The sequence below is a fragment of the Dama dama genome, chromosome 9 (genome assembly GCF_033118175.1).
Source record: "Dama dama isolate Ldn47 chromosome 9, ASM3311817v1, whole genome shotgun sequence".
Lineage (NCBI taxonomy): Eukaryota > Metazoa > Chordata > Mammalia > Artiodactyla > Cervidae > Dama > Dama dama.
In genome coordinates this window covers 109510969-109527494 of record NC_083689.1, presented here as the reverse complement: position 1 = coordinate 109527494, position 16526 = coordinate 109510969, and the positions used below count along the sequence as shown (strand labels likewise).

Below are 16526 nucleotides of genomic sequence, written 5' to 3'. Positions count from 1 at the left end.
TTTGTATTAGCCTCTGTGCTTATAGGTCACATACTTTTTAAAAAAATATTTTATTTTGGAGTGTAGTTGATTAAAAATGTTGTGTTAGTTTAAGGTGTAGCACAAAGTGATTCAGTTATACATATATTTATTTTTCAAGTTCTTTTCCTATGTAGATTATTACCATATGTTGAGTAGAGTTCCCTGGGCTACATAGTAGGTCCTAATTGGCTATTGATTTTAAATGTATCAGTGGGTGTGTGTCTATCCTAAACTCCCAATCTGTCCCTCTCCCCTCTGGTGACAATAAGTGCATTCTCTAAGTCTGTTTCTCTTTTGTAAATAAGTTCATTTGTATCATTTTTTTAGATTACAGATACAAGTGGTATCATATATTTGTCTGTCTGAATTACTTCACTAAGTAATCTCTAGATCCATTCATATTACTGAAAATGGCATTATTTCATTTCTTTTAATGGCTTAGTGATATCCTATTGTATATATGTAGCACATCTTTATACATTCAAATGTTGATGGGTGTTTAGATTGTTTCCATATCTCAGCTATTGTGAACTTAGGGGTGCATGTATTTTTTTTTTTTTAATTATAGTTTTGTCTGGGTTTATGCCCAGGAGTAGATCGCATGGTAATTCTATTGTATTTTTTTTAAAGAACTTCCATACTGTTCTCCATAAAGACTGTACTAATTTATATTCCTATCAATAGTGTAGGAGGATTCCTTTTTCTCCACAACCTCTCCAGCATTTATTGTTTATAGCCTTTTTTAATGATGGCCATTCTGACTGGTATGAGGTGATATCTCTTTGTAGTTTTGATTTGCATTTCTCTAATAATTAACAGTGTTGAGTACCTTTTCACGTGCCTTTTGGTAATCTTTATATCTCTTTGGAGAAGTGTCTATATAGGTCTTTTGCCCATTTTTGGATTAGGTTGTTTTTTGTTGTTGTTGAGTCACATGAGCTGTTTCTATATTTTGGAGATTAATCCCTTGCTTGCATCATTTGCAGATATTTTATCCCATTCTGTGGATTGTTTTCTCATTAAGTTTATGGTTTCCTTTGTGCAAAAGTTTTTGAGTTTAATTGCCATTTTTTTTTTTTTTTGGTTTTTATTTCTATTACTGTAGGAGATGAATCAAAAAAGATCTTGCAGTCATTTATGTCAGAGTGTTCTGCTTGTATTTTCCTCTAAGAGTTTTATAGTATCTAGTCTTACATTTAGATCTTTAATCCATTTTGAGTTTATTTTTGTGTATGATATTAAAGAATGTTTAAATTTTATTCTTTCATATGTACCTGCCCAGTTTTCCCAGCACCATTTATTGAAGAGACTGTCTTTTCTCCACCGTATAGTCTTGCCTCCTTTGCTATAGATTGATTGACCATAGGTATATGGGTTTATTTCTGAGCTTTGTGTCCTGTTCCGCTGATCTAATTATTTCTGTTTTTGTGCCAGTATCATACTGTTTTGATGACTATAGCTTTGCTGTACAGTGTGAAGTCAAGGAGCCTGATTTTTCAGCTCCATTTTTTTTTCTCAAGATTGCTTTGGCTCTTTGGGATCTTTTCTGTCTCCATACAAATTAAAAAAAAATTTTGTTCCACTTCTATGAAAAATTCCATTGGTATTTGAATAGGAATTGTATTGAATCTGTAGATTGTCTTGGGTCGTATAGTTATTTGGAGAATATTGATTCTTCTAATGCAAGAATGTGATATATCTATCTGTGTCATCTTTGATTTCTTTTATCAACTCTTACAGTTTTTGAAGTACAAGTCTTCTGCCTATTTAGACAGGTTTATTCCTAGGTATTTTATTCTTTTTGATGCAGTGTTAAGTTGGATTATTTTTTGAATTTTTCTTTCTGATTTGTCATTGTTAGAGTATAGGAATGCAAGAAATTTCTGTGTATTAATTTTGTATCATGTAATTTTACCAAGTTCATGGATGAGCTCTAGTAGATTTCTGGGAGCATTTTTAGGATTTTCTATGTACAGTATCATGTCATCTGCAAACAGTGACAGTTTGACCTGTTGGATTAAAAGTTGGATTCTTTTTATTTCTTTTTCTTCTCTGATTGCCATGACTAGGACTTCCAAAGCTATGTTGAATTAATGTAAAAAGAGGGGACATGCCTGTCTTGTTCCTTATCTTAGAGGAAATGCTTTCAGCTTTTTCCCATTGACTGTGATGTCGGTTTGTCATATATGGCCCTTATTATATTGAGGTAGGTTCCTTCTATGCCCACTTTCTGGAGAGGTGTTTTTTTTTTTTTTTTTTTTTAATCATAAATGGGTTTGAATTTTGTCAGAAGCTTTTTCTGCATCTATTGAGATGATCATATGGTTTTTATTATTCAATTTGTTGATGTGGTGTATCACATTGATTGATTTGTGACTATTGAAAAAATCCTTGCATTCCTGGGATATATCCTGCTTGAGCATGATGTGCGATCCTTTTCATGTTTTAATGTATTGTTGGATTCAGTTCTTCCCTTGTGGCTCAGATGGTAAAGAATCTGTCTGCAGTGCAGGAGACCTGGGTTTGATCCCTTGGTTGGGAAGGTTCCCTAGAGAAGGGAAAGGCTACCCACTGCAGTGTTCTTGCCTGGAGAATTCCAAGTATAGAGGAGTCTATTGGGCTACAGTCCATGAGTTTGCAAAGAGTTGGACACAACTGAATGTCTTTCACTTTCATTTTGGATTCAGTTTGCTTGTATTTTGTTGAGAATTTTTGTGTCTTATGTTCATCTGTGATATTGACCAGTAATTTTGTTTTTTGTGGTATCTTTGTCTGACTTTGATATCAAGTTAATGGTGGCCTCATAGAATGAGTTTCGGATTGTTCCTTCCTCTGCAATTTTTTGGAATAGTTTCAGAAGAATCAGGGTTAACTCTTCTCTAAATGTTTGATAAAATTCGCCTTTGAAGCCACCTGGTCCTGGACTTTTATTTTTTGTTGGGAGATTTTTTTTTTTCTTTTTTTGAACTTTTAGTCAGAGTTTCCATTTCAGTGCTCATGACTGGTCTGTTCAAGTTTTCTGTTTCTTCCTGATCCAGAGTGTACTTTTCTAAGAATTTGTTTATTTCTTCTATGTTGTCTATTTTATTGGCGTATAGTTGCTTGTAGTCTTTCATGATCCTTTGTATTTCTGCAGTGTTCATTGTGATTTCTTCATTGCTAATTTTATTGATTTGAGTCCTCTCCTTCTTTTCTTGATGAGTCTGGCTAAATGTTTATCAATTTTGTCTCTTTTTTAAAAATCAGCTTTTAGTTCATTTGCTTTTTCTATTGTTTTCTTCATCTCTATTTCTGCTCTGAACTTTATGATTTCTTTCCTTCTACTAACTGGGTTTTATTTGTTCTTCTTTCTCTAGTTGCTTTGTGTGTAAGTTTAGGTTGTTCATTTGAGATTTTTATTTCTTGAGGTAAGATCGTATTTTCTAAACTTCCCTATTTGAAATGCTTATGCTGCATTCATCGATTTTGCATTATCACATTTTTTGTTTTCCCTTGTTTCTAGGTGCCTTTGTTCCCTCTTTGATTTCTTCACTGACCCATTGGTTGTTTCATACCGTAGTGTTTAGCCTTCTTATGTCTGTGGTTTTTACAGGTTTTTTTCTTGTAGTTGATTTCTCCTGCATTACAGGCAGATTCTTTTACCACTGAGCCACCAAGGAAGCCCTTGTAGTTGATTTTAATCTTACAGTGTTGTGGTTGAAAAAGATTTAGATTTTCTTAAATTTACTGAGGCTTGCTTTGTGGCCAAGCATGTGATCAGTCCTGGAGAATGTTTATATGTGCTTGAAGAATGTGTCGTCTCCTTTTTGAAATTCTCTACACATATCAATTACATCCATCTGGTCTGAGGTGTCCTTTATTTATTTATTTTTTTTGTAATCAGATTCTTTTTTTTTTTTTCTTTCATTTATTTGTATTAGTTGGAGGCTAATTACTTTACAATATTGTAGTGGTCTTTGTCATACATTGACATGAATCAGCCATGGATTTACATGTATTCCCCATCCCGATCCCCCCTCTCACCTCCCTCTCTACCCGATCCCTCTGGGTCTTCCCAGTGCACCAGGCCCAAGCACTTGTCTCATGCATCCAACCAGGGCTGGTGATCTGTTTCACCCTAGATAATATACATGTTTCGATGCTGTTCTCTTGAAACATCCCACCCTCACCTTCTCCCACAGAGTCCAAAAGTCTGTTCTGTACATCTGTGTCTCTTTTTGTTTTGCATATAGGGTTATCATTACCATCTTTCTAAATTCCATATATATGTGTTAGTATGCCGTAATGTTCTTTATCTTTCTGGCTTACTTCACTCTGTGTAATGGGCTCCAGTTTCATCCATCTCATTAGAACTGATTCAAATGAATTCTTTTTAATGTCTGAGTAATATTCCATGGTGTATATGTACCACAGCTTCCTTATCCATTCGTCTGCTGATGGGCATCTAGGTTGCTTCCATGTCCTGGCTATTATAAACAGTGCTGCGATGAACATTGGGTTGCACTTGTCTCTCTCAGATCTAGTTTCCTCAGTGTGTATGCCCAGGAGTGGGATTGCTGGGTCATATGGCAGTTCTATTTCCAGTTTTTAAAGAAGTCTCCACACTGTTCTCCATAGCAGCTGTACTAGTTTGCATTGCCACCAAGAGTGTAAGAGGGTTCCCTTTTCTCCACACCCTCTCCAGCATTTATTGCTTGTAGACTTTTGGATAGCAGCCATCCTGACTGGCGTGTAATGGTACCTCATTGTGGTTTTGATTTGCATTTCTCTGATAATGAGTGATGTTGAGCATCTTTTCATGTGTTTGTTAGCCATCTGTATGTCTTCTTTGGAGAAATGTCTGTTTAGTTCTTTGGCCCATTTTTTGATTGGGTCATTTATTTTTCTGGAATTGAGCTGCAGGAGTTGCTTGTATATTTTTGAGATTAATCCTTTGTCTGTTGCTTCATTTGCTATTATTTTCTCCCAATCTGAAGGCTGTATTTTCACCTTGCTTATAGTTTCCTTTGTAGTGCAAAAGCTTTTAAGTTTCATTAGGTCCCATTTGTTTATTTTTGCTTTTATTTCCATTATTCTGGGAGGTGGGTCATAGAGGATCCTGCTGTGATTTATGTCGGAGAGTGTTTTGCCTATGTTCTCCTCTAGGAGTTATATAGTTTCTGGTCTTACATTTAGATCTTTAATCCATTTTGAGTTTATTTTTGTGTATGGTGTTAGAAAGTGTTCTAGTTTCATTCTTTTACAAGTGGTTGACCAGTTTTCTCAGCACCACTTGTTAAAGAGGTTGTCTTTTTTCCATTGTATATCCTTGCCTCCTTTGTCAAGGATAACGTGTCCATAGGTTCATAGATTTATCTCTGGGCTTTCTATTCTGTTCCATTGATCTATATTTCTGTCTTTGTGCCAGTACCATACTGTCTTGATCACTGTGGCTTTGTAGTAGAGTCTGAAGTCAGGCAGGTTGATTCCTCCAGTTCCATTCTTCTTTCTCAAGATTACTTTGGCTATTCAAGGTTTTTTGTATTTCCATACAAATTGTGAAATTATTTGTTCTAGTTCTGTGAAAAATACCATTGGTAGCTTAATAGGGGTTGCATTGACTCTATAGATTGCTTTGGGTAGTATAGTCATTTTGACAATATTGATTCTTCCAATCCATGAACACGGTATGTTTCTCCATCTGTTTGTGTCCTCTTTGATTTCTTTCATCAGTGTTTTATAGTTTTCTATGTATAGGTCTTTTGTTTCTTTAGGTAGATATACTCCTAGGTATTTTATTCTTTTTGTTGCAGTGGTGAATGGTATTGTTTCCTTAATTTCTGTTTCTGTTTTCTCATTGTTAGTGTATAGGAATGCAAGGGATTTCTGTGTGTTATTTCCCCTAAAATTAGGAACAAGACAAGTGTGCCCACTCTCACCACTACTATTCAACATAGTTTGGAAGTTTTGGCCACAGCAATCAGAGCAGAAAAAGAAGTAAAAGGAATCCAGATAGGAAAAGAAGAAGTGAAACTCTCGCTGTTTGCAGATGACATGATCCTCTACATAGAAAACCCTAAAGACTCTACCAGAAAATTACTAGAGCTAATTAACGAATATAGTAAAGTTGCAGGATATAAAATTAACACACAGAAATCCCTTGCATTCCTGTACACTAACACTGAGGTGTCCTTTAAAGCCTGTGTTTACTTATTGATTTTCTGTCTGGAAGATCTGTCCATTGTTGAAAGTGGAATGTTAAAGTCCCTCACTATTATTGTGTTGCTGTATATTTCTCCTTCTATGGCTGTTAGCATTTACCTTATGTACTGAGGTGCTCCTGTGTTGGGTACATATATATTTACAGTTGTTACATCCTCTTCCTGGATTGATCCATTAATCATGACATAGTGTCCTCTTTGGTTCTTGTAACAGTCTTTATTTGAAAGTCTATTTTGTCTGATATGAGTATGCTACTCCAGCTTTCTTTTGATTTACATTTGTAAAGCATGCCTTTTTTTAATCCCCTCACTTTCAATTTGTATGTGTCCCTAGATGTGAAGTGGGTCTCTTGTAGTCATCATGTATATGGGTCCTGTTTTTGTCTCCATTCAGCCAGTCTGTGTCTTTTGGTTGGAGAATTTAATCCATTTACATTTAAGGTAATTATCACTATGTATACTCTCATTGCCATTTTGCTAATTGTTCTGGATTTGCTTTTGAAGGCCTTTTTTCTTCCCTTACTCTTTTGTTCTCTTTTTATTTGATGACTTAACTTTAGTGCTTATATTCCTTTTTCTTTTCTGTTTGTGTATTTTCTATTGAAGATTTTTAGTTCCCTTGGGGTTTTGATATAGCAGTCTGTATATAAACAAAATTGCTTTAAGTTGCTGATCTCTTAATTTCCATTGCATTTCCAATATGCTGCATTTATACGCTCTTCTCCCATTCCTGGTTTTGATGATGTATTTGTGTGTGGATTATTTCCTACCTTTGCTATGTTTGACTCTACCAGTGAACTTTTCCATTCATAATTTGCTTGTTTCAGGTTGAGGCCTTTCTTTTCTACCTAGAAAGATTCCTTTGTTGCAGAGTTGGGGGCATTCCTTTGGTGGCATTTGTTGTAAAATTGATCTGGTGGTGCTGAATTTTCTCAGCTTTTGCTTGTTCATAAAGCTTATGACTTCTCCACTGAATCTGAATGAGAGCCTTGCTAAGTAAATTGTCTTGGTTGTAGCTTTTTTTCTTTCATCACTTTAAATATATCATGCCACTCCCTTCTAACCTGCAAAGTTTCTGTTGAGAAACCTGATAGTGACCTTATTGGAATTCATTAGTATGTAATTTGTTGCCTTTCTCTTGTTGCTTTTAATATTTTTTCTTTGTCTTTAATTTTTGTCAGTTTGATTACTGAGGCTTGGTGTGTTCCTCCTTTAGATTTACCCTGCCTGGGACTCTGCTTCCTGGAGTTTGGCGACCATTTCCTACTTCCCTGGTGGCTCAGACAGTAAAGTGTCTGCCTACAATATGGGAGACCCCGGGTTCAATCCCTGGGTCGGGAAGATCCTCTGGAGAAGGAAATGGCAACCCACTCCAGTATTCTTGCCTGGAGAATCCCATGGACGGAAGAGCATGGTAGGCTATAGTCCATGGGGTCACAAAGAGTTGGACATGACTGAGCAACTTCACTCACTCACTCACTCACTCCTTTCCCACAATAGGGAAGTTTTTGACTAGTATCTCCTAAAATATTTTCTCAGGTTATTTTTCTCTTTATTCTCCTTCTGGGACCCTTATTATGCAAATGTTGGTTCATTTAATGTTCCAGTGGTCTCTTAGGCTGTCCTCATATCTTTTACTTTTTTTCCTTCTGTTCTGCAACAGTGGTTTCCACCATTCTGTCTTCAGCTCTCATATCCACATTTCTGTCTCAATTATTCTGCTATTGATTCCTTCTAGTGTATTTTTCATTTCAGTTATTGTATTGTTCATCTCTGTTTGTTTGCTCTTTACTTCCTCTAGATCTTTGTTATGCATTTCTTGCATGTTTTTGATCCTTGCCACTGTTTTTTTCCCAAGATCCTGGGTCATCTTCACTATCATTACTCTGATTTCTTTTTCAAGTAGATTGTCTATCTCACTTAGTTGTTCTACCAGCATTATATCTTGTTCATTCATCTGGGACATATTTTTTGCTGCCTCTTTTTGTCTGATTTTCTTTGATTGTGATTTCCATTCTGCAGGCTATAAGATTGTAGTTTTTCTTGCTTTTGCTGTCTACTCCCTGGTGGATGAAGCTGTCTAAGAGGCTTGTGCCCACTTAGGAGGGACTGGTTTCTGCCTACTGGTGAGTGGAGTTGGTCCTTGTCCCTCTGATGGGCAGGGCCATGTCAAATGTTGTGTTTACTGGGCAGCTGTGTGCTCAGGAAGATTTTAACCAGCCTGTTTGCTGATGAGTAGGGCTGTGTTCCTGTCCTGTCAGTTGTCTGGCCGGAGGTATCCCAGCACTGGAGCCTACAGTTATTGGGTGGGGCCAGGTCTTGATGAGAAAATGTGGCCTCTAGAAGGACTCACTGTCATGCTTACTCCCAAGAACTTCTGCTACCAGTGTCTTCATCCTCATGGAGAGCCACAGATGCCCCTGCCTCCTTGGGAAGCCCTCCGTTGTTAGCTGTTAGGTCTATCCCAGATTATTAGGAGGTCACTGCTTTTTTACCTGCATCTAGATGCTTGTGAGACCTTTGTATGCCCTCCAAGTGTGGATTTTCTGTTTCCTCCAATCCTGTGGAATTCCTGCGATTAAACCCTGCTGGCCTTCAAAGCCAGATTTCTGGAATCTCCTTCTCCTCCCATGCCAGACCCCCAGGGGCTCAGAACTTTCACTTCTGTGGGAGAATTCTCCTGGTATAAATATTTTCCAGTTTGTGGGTTGTCCACCTGGCATGTATGGGATTTGGTTATATTGCAGTTGTGCTATAAAACCATCTCATGGTTTCTTTGTCTTTGGATCTGGAATATCTTTTTTGGTAGGTTCCAGCTATTCCAGCTTTTGTTGTTGCTGTTGATGGATGTTCAGCATTTAGTTGTGATTTTGGTGTTTTTGTAAGAAGAGATGAGTTCACATCCTTCTGCTGCAACATCTTATCTCTGTCCTCACTTATGATCACACATACAAGCATATTTAATGTGCGTGTGTGTTTAAAGTGATAGACACATCATTGTCATTATTATTATAGTAAAGCATCCTGAAAAGAAAGAGTTAACCTATAATTTCTATTTATTCTACCACACATCCAAAATATATCTTAAATTTTCTCCTCATCTCTATCTCTATTTTTAACTCCTTTGAAGTTCAGGAGTTGCCAAGACTACCCTCACTTCTGAAACTACCAGAGAGTTGGGAGGTCCCCAAGACAACCCTCAGGTTTCATGATTTGTGGAAGAACTCACCGAACTCAGCACAGCCATTTTACTTATGTTATGGTTTAAAATAGCGAAAGGATTAAAATCGGCTAGGGAAGTGATGCGCAGGGCAGAGCTCAGGAGAGTTCCAAGCACAGAGCTAGCCATTGTCCTTTCCCAGGGGGTTGTGTGGATAGCACTTACTTCTCCTAGAAACAGTGTATGACCATGTGCATAGAGTATTGTCACCCGTGGAAGGTCACCAAGCTTTGGTTTCCACAATTTTTATTGAAACTCAGTTACATGCACCTGGCTGTTCTCAGTCTCTGACCCTTCCAAAGGCCAAGTTGATAACAATGGCCTAAAGCTCCCAGGTTAACGTTCTTATCTGACAGGACATTCCAAGGTATTAGAGGTGACCTCCCAGAAGCCAAGGGGAGAGATCATTGTACAACTTTACAAATCTCAAGTCTGTGCAGTTGTCACTTTGCTTATAGATTAACTTTGTTGTTGTTTAGTCTCTGAGTCACGTTCGACTCACTTGTGACCCCATGGACTATAACATGCCAGGCTTCTCTCTCTGTGGGATTTGCCAGGCAATAATACTGGAATGGGTTGCTATTTCCTTCTCCAGAGGATCATCCCTACCCAGGGATCGAACCTGGGTCTCTTGCATTTCAGACAAATTCTTTACTACTGAGCCATGAGGGAAGCCCATAGATTAACTGCAAAAAGGTAAAAATCTTCCTGCCTTCCTTATACTCCTTCTTTTCACCAAGAAGTCAAAAAGATTTTTTAAAACATAAAGTGGGTCAGTTCCCTTTTTGCCCTTAAATTCTTTATTAGCTTTTTCTTACACTAAGAATTAAGTGCAAGCTCCTTTCCATGGCTTACAAATTGTCCGTGGTCATTGAGAGTGTGCCTCTGCAAAGGCACGCTGACCTGGTGTTGTCTGATGGAACCTCTGGTATTTCGTCCTCCTCCATTCTGTCCTTTCTCCTGTTTCTCTAAACTTCCATGCTGTTCTAAGTCTGTAGCTTTTGCACTTTCTGTCTCTTCTGCTGGGAACACTTTCCCCCAGCTGCTTGGATGGATGGCTCTTCTTTATTTATTCCATCACATTTTAGCTTGAACATTGTGTCCTCGTGGAGGTCTTTCTCTCACTCTGACAGCAGTAGTTCTCTCTTCCTAGTCATTGTTGGTCTCATTAGCATCTGTTATTTTTACAATAATATTGTTCTGTTTATTTTCCTAGTATCTGTCTTTCTCCATTAGAATTAAGTGTCCCTAGAGCAGTAATATTCTCTTTATCTTTGGTATAGAGAGCAGTGTTAACACATAGCACTGACTCAGTAAATACATATTAAACAAATGGCTGGCTTACTCACTGGTTCTTCCATTGTTCCTTGGCATTGATCTAGCTCCTTCCACGCTATGTGGCATTTTATAAAGACAATGTTTTAAACTACATCTTGCATTCAGTTTACCCTACAGTGATACATTTGATTCTGTGGTGCCAAGTTATATTTGTCAAAACTTCAAAGGCTGTATTCTTTTATAGTCATTCATATGAGTAGAAATATTCATATTTCATATTCATTGAATATGTAACATATAAATATCTAGACTGCAGTTAAAGGCTTCCAAAGAGTTCAAACACTGAAATAAAGCACTGTTACAAAGAAAGGTTCAGAAAATATTGGTTTTCAAATGGTATAATTTCTCAGTTTTTCAAGGTTTATTAAGAATTTTGTTTTGCTTCAGTTTGGTTTCCAAGCATAGTGTCTGCTTAGCTGCAGACAGAGACACATTTTCTCTCAGTACATTTAAGGTAACATCTTTGATAGCTGCCACAGGGCCACTCAAAGCAGAACAGAAAAGCGCTTTGTGCTGCAGTCTTGTCCTTGGATGAGAAGTTTCAGAGCAGGCGTGCTTCTCAGCCAGTGTCTAAATGTCCGTGTGAGAGTGCATTCTGCTTTTCATAACACTGTAGCACATCCCATCTGTCTTGATAAGAACTTTTTTCTTCATTAACTGTCAGTTGGATGTCACAGATTCTCCCGACCAATACCTATAAGCAAAACTTCACTGTTGTTTAAATCTACAGGTGAACAGCTTACTTTTAAAGTCATCACTGGCATTTGAAAATTGAGTTTTGAGAACACAGTTATCAGAATGTATTTCATGGTTTGTCACTGTTGAAACACACCATATTCAGTTCAGTGATTTTAAGGTTCTAAAACATTGTTTCTCAAAAAATAATAATTTAAAATGTATGAAGGAAGGTAATCTGCATGTGTTTCTGTTGATCATTGTGCTTAATGTAAAGAATCTAGGAGTTTAGAAATAAATTTATAAATGGGTTAAAATCTACAGTATACTTTATCATCTTGCTAAAAAAACTGCTTTTTTATTTCTGAGGTTTACACTTCTAGAATTATTCATTAAAAGCACATAATTGTTTCTCTACTTATATTGAGTTCAGGCCTTATTTTTATGCTAATGACTCACAAATCCATAATTTCAGTTCTGTTCTTTTACTTGAATTATAGCTCTCTTTTTACACCAAGCTACAGAACACTGAATATCAGATTCCCCTCACCCATCATCATGCCACATTAATTTATCTCCTTTCTCTACAAACTGGCTTTTCTCTATAATCTAATTTCTGCAAGTAGTTTCATGATCGTTTGCTTCCTGAGTGTGAACATCTACATGTCCTTCTCCTCTGTAGCATAGAAGTCTGATGAGATCTATTCCACGACGTCTTAGCTCTGCCCTTTACTCTCCAGTCTCCTACTGCTCGTGACAGCAAAGCCCTAGATGACCTCATTAAACTCCCATATTGGTTTCCCAGTTTATTGCTTGAATAGACATAACATTTCTTAACAGTGTGAGAAGTTCTTTGGTATAATAAATAAAGGACCGAAACGGTATGGACCTAACAGAAGCAGAAGATATTAAGAAGAGGTGGCAAGAATACACAGAAGAACTATACCAAAAAGAACTTCATGACCCAGATAACCATGATGGTGTGATCATTCACCTAGAGTCAGATGTCCTGGAATGCAAAGTTAAGTGGGCCTTAAGAAGCATCACTATAAACAAAGCTAGTGGAGGTGATGGAATTCCAGATGAGCTATTTCAAATCCTAAAAGATGATGCTGTGAAAGTGCTGCACTCAATATGCCAGAAAACTTGGAAAACTCAGCAGTGGCCACAGGACTGGAAAAGGTCAGTTTTCATTCCAATCCCAAAGAAAGGCAACACCAAAGAATGTTCAAGCTACTGCATAATTATACCCATCTCACACGCTAGTAAAGTAATGCTCAAAATTCACCATGCTAGGCTTCAACAGTAGGTGAACCATGAACTTCCAGATGTTCAAGCTGGTTTTGGAAAAGGCAGAGGAACCAGAGATAAAATTGCCAACATCCATTGGATCACTGAAAGAGCAAGAGATTTCCAGAAAAACATCTACTTCTGCTTTATTGTCTACGCCAAAGCCTTTGACTGTGTGGATCACAACAAACTGTGGAAAATTCTTCAAGAGATGGGAATACTAGACCACCTGACCTGCCTACTGAGAAATCTGCGTGCAGGTCAAGAAGCAACAGTTAGAACTGGACATGGAACAACAGAGTGGTTCCAATTGGGAAAGGAGTACATCAAGGCTGTCTATTGTCACCCTGCTTATTTAACTTATATGCAGAGTACATCATGCAAAATGCTGGGCTGGAGGAAGCACAAGCTGGAGTCAAGATTACTGGGAGAAATAGCAATAACCTCAGATATACTGATGACACCGCCCTTATGATAGAAACTGAAGAGGAACTAAGGAGCCTTCTGATGAAAGTAAAAGAGGAGAGTGAAAAAGATTGGATGGTTGGATGGCACCATCAACTCAATGGACATGAGTTTGCACAAACTGGGAGACAGTGAAGGTCAGGGAAGCCTAGGCATGCTGCAGTCCATGGGGTTGCAAAGAGTCAGAAGTGACGTAAACTGAACAGTCGCATCGCACTGCTGATGAGAGCCAGGTGGAGACTGGAATAATCTTATTCCATAAAGCATGGCCTCTCCAATTCAGGAAAGTACTTTTCTTTACAATCTCACCTTCTATTCCATTCACAGGAAAGGAAGGTGGAGTAGAAGGTAAGAGAACACAGAAAAGAAATGAGTTTAGAAATGAGAGGAGGAAGGCTTCTATCTAAAATTGATATTTGAGAACAGAAAGTGTAAGTTGCAATTAAGAGGCTAAGTTAAGCAGCAAATTCTTCTGAAAATAGATTTTTCTCCTCATAAGAATTTTGCCAGTTAAAAATCAGTGTACTGCCATAGTTGAAATTATATATGGGAAGTCATGTCTATAAGATGGTGGAACAGGAGTCCCTTGGCCTTCATCCTCCCACAGACAAAAATAACTTGGGCAAACATCCGTGAACAAAAGCTCCTTTAGCACGACCTTGAAACCCAAGTAATAGGTTGTAAAACACAAATGCAACCCAAGACTCAGGAGAGCCTCTTCAAGAAGGCAGGCTGGACTTAGGTGGCTGGCCTGTCAACACTGGTCTAACTGTGGACCTAGAATCTCTGCTCTCTTCCTGTGAACTCAGCTCCTCCTTGCTTGCCTGCAGTCCTGCCGCTAGCCCAACCCACCAGAGGGCTTGGGAGGACCCATGCTTGCCATGCCCTGAGTCCCGGGCCCACTGACTGAGGCCTGCCTGTGAATCCTGAAGCATCTCTGAGACCTGGTTCTAGCCTCACTCTACCATGGTCCAGAAGCAGTTCTGTGCACCCAGTAACCCACCCAGGGACCTAGCAGGAGCATGCACACAGACCTAGAGGAGCTAAATCCATCCCTACTCCAGATAACAGGCCTGAGACCTGTGGACCCAGCTATGGTCCCATGACCAGCTCCAGCTCTATTCCACGCGATCCTGAAGATGCTCCCACCCATTCAGGGACCCGCAGGAACCAGGCCCAGTCAGGTCCCCCAGTAACAAGTCAGCTGACCCCAAGCGGAGAGGCAGCTGTAGAAAGAGAGGAGGACAGAGAGGACCTTAAATGGAGCTACCATAGAGAGTTCATAAGAGAAATGGGTAAGGTAAAATAACGAAAGATAAATGAGGTCAGATTAAACGGTAGATATTTGAGCAAAAGACTAATGTATCTGCTCAATGAGGTGTTATGTTTCAGTTCAGTCACTCAATCATGTCCAACTCTTTGCAACCCCATGGACTGCAGCACGCCAGGCCTCCCTGTCCATCACCAACCCCCAGAGCTTGCTCAAACTCATGTCCATTGAGTCTGTGATGCCATCCAACCATCTCATCCGCTGCCGTCCCCTTCTCCTCCTGTCTTCAATCTTTCCTAGCATCAGGGTCTTTTCCAGAGTCAGTTCTTCGCATCAGGTGGCCAAAGTATTGAAGTTTCAGCCTCAGCTCAGTCCTTCCAATGAATATTAAGGCTGATTTCCCTTAGAATGGACTGGTTGGATCTCCTTGCAGTCCAAGGGACTCTCAAGGGTCTTCTCCAACACCACAGTTCAAAAGCATCAATTCTTCAGCGTCCATCTTTCTTTATAGTCCAACTCTCACATCCATACATGACCACTGGAAAAACCATATCTTTGACTAGATGGACCTTTGTTGGCAAAATAATGTCTCTGCCTTTTAATATGTTGTCTAGGTTGGTCATAGCTTTTCTTCAAGGAGCAAGCATCTTTTAATTTCATGACTGTAGTCACCATCTGCAGTGATTTTGGAGCCCCCAAAAGTAAAGTCTCTCACTGTTTCCATTGTTTCCCTATCTATTTGCCACGAGATGATGGGACCAGATGCCATATCTTAGTTTTCTGAATGTTGAGTTTTAAGTTTTTTCACTCTCCTCTTTCACTTTCATCAAAAGGCTCCTTAGTTCCTCTTCACTTTCTGCCATAAGGGTGGTGTCATCTGCATATCTGAGGTTATTGATATTTCTCCCATCAGTCTTGATTCCAGCTTGTGATTCATCCAGCCCAGTATTTCATATGATGTACTCTGTATAAGTTAAGTCAGCAGGGTGACAATATACACCCTGTGTGTGATGCTAGAGGAATTTTTATCCAAGTTGAGGCTCATATGTTAACATTCCCTTCTATTATTCTAAGTATGATATAGTCTTCATAACAGAATTGTAATGAGTAACTGGAATATGGACACATATTCCCAGGTATTCTATTTATCATAACAATAATAATTGTTATTAACCTGGCTATGAAATCCAGATTAAATTAGGAAAAGTTGAAGATCATGACTTTTCAGAGTGTGTTTATCTCTTTATTCAAGAAGGGCATCGATGATTTTCAGAGTCAGACTAGCTCTCACCAGAATACCTTCCATCTCTCTTTCTGAACCTTTTCTTCCTCTTAGTCCTCTTTCTTGCTTCACGTATAGTCAATATCCTCATGGTGCTCTTTGGCTAAGTTAAGCTCATATACCATTTGAGACATGCATTATTCTCTAAATTTATTTATCCCATCCCTGTCTAAATTAGAGTTTTCTTTTCTTGAATAGTATTGCATAGCAATATATCATCTAGGTAAGATATAATTAAGATAAAGAGAAACTTTGTCCTTTTTTCTGTAAGAGAAATGAATATTTTAAAAGTAGAACTTGGTAACTTATTTAAATTGCTAATTGGTATATAATTTTTAGAAGGAGAAGTGTATTAGACTTTTAAAAAACCTCTTCTGAATTAATTACTCCCTTCCCCTATTTCATTTGATTTATGTATCTATTATTTAAAAAAATCTCCCAGCTTATAATTATATCAGTAGTTTTTGTGTGCTTTTCACATTATTTTTAAAGCTTTTTTCTTGGTTCAGATGCCATATTTCATAGAGTTTGATCATTTTTATAACAGGCAGGATTTTTCTCCAATTTCTCTGATTTATTATGAAAATTCACCGTGGTGGTCTGTGTTTATACTGCCTTAAACAAATTCCTCTTTATTTGAATTTCAAAAGTGTGTTTACAGTACATAGTTAAGAGTTTATCTTTTAACTTTTTAATTTATGAGGTATAATATCAGTTAGGTGTAAGTAACTTTTCATATGGTTAGAAGTTTTTAAATCATCTGGG

General features: G+C 38.1%; 1 protein-coding gene across 1 annotated transcript in view; it reads left to right on the top strand.

Annotated features, from left to right (window-relative positions):
• Positions 1-16526, top strand: part of TMEM232 (transmembrane protein 232) — a 249098-nt gene that overhangs the window by 94168 nt on the left and 138404 nt on the right. The window lies entirely within an intron of this gene.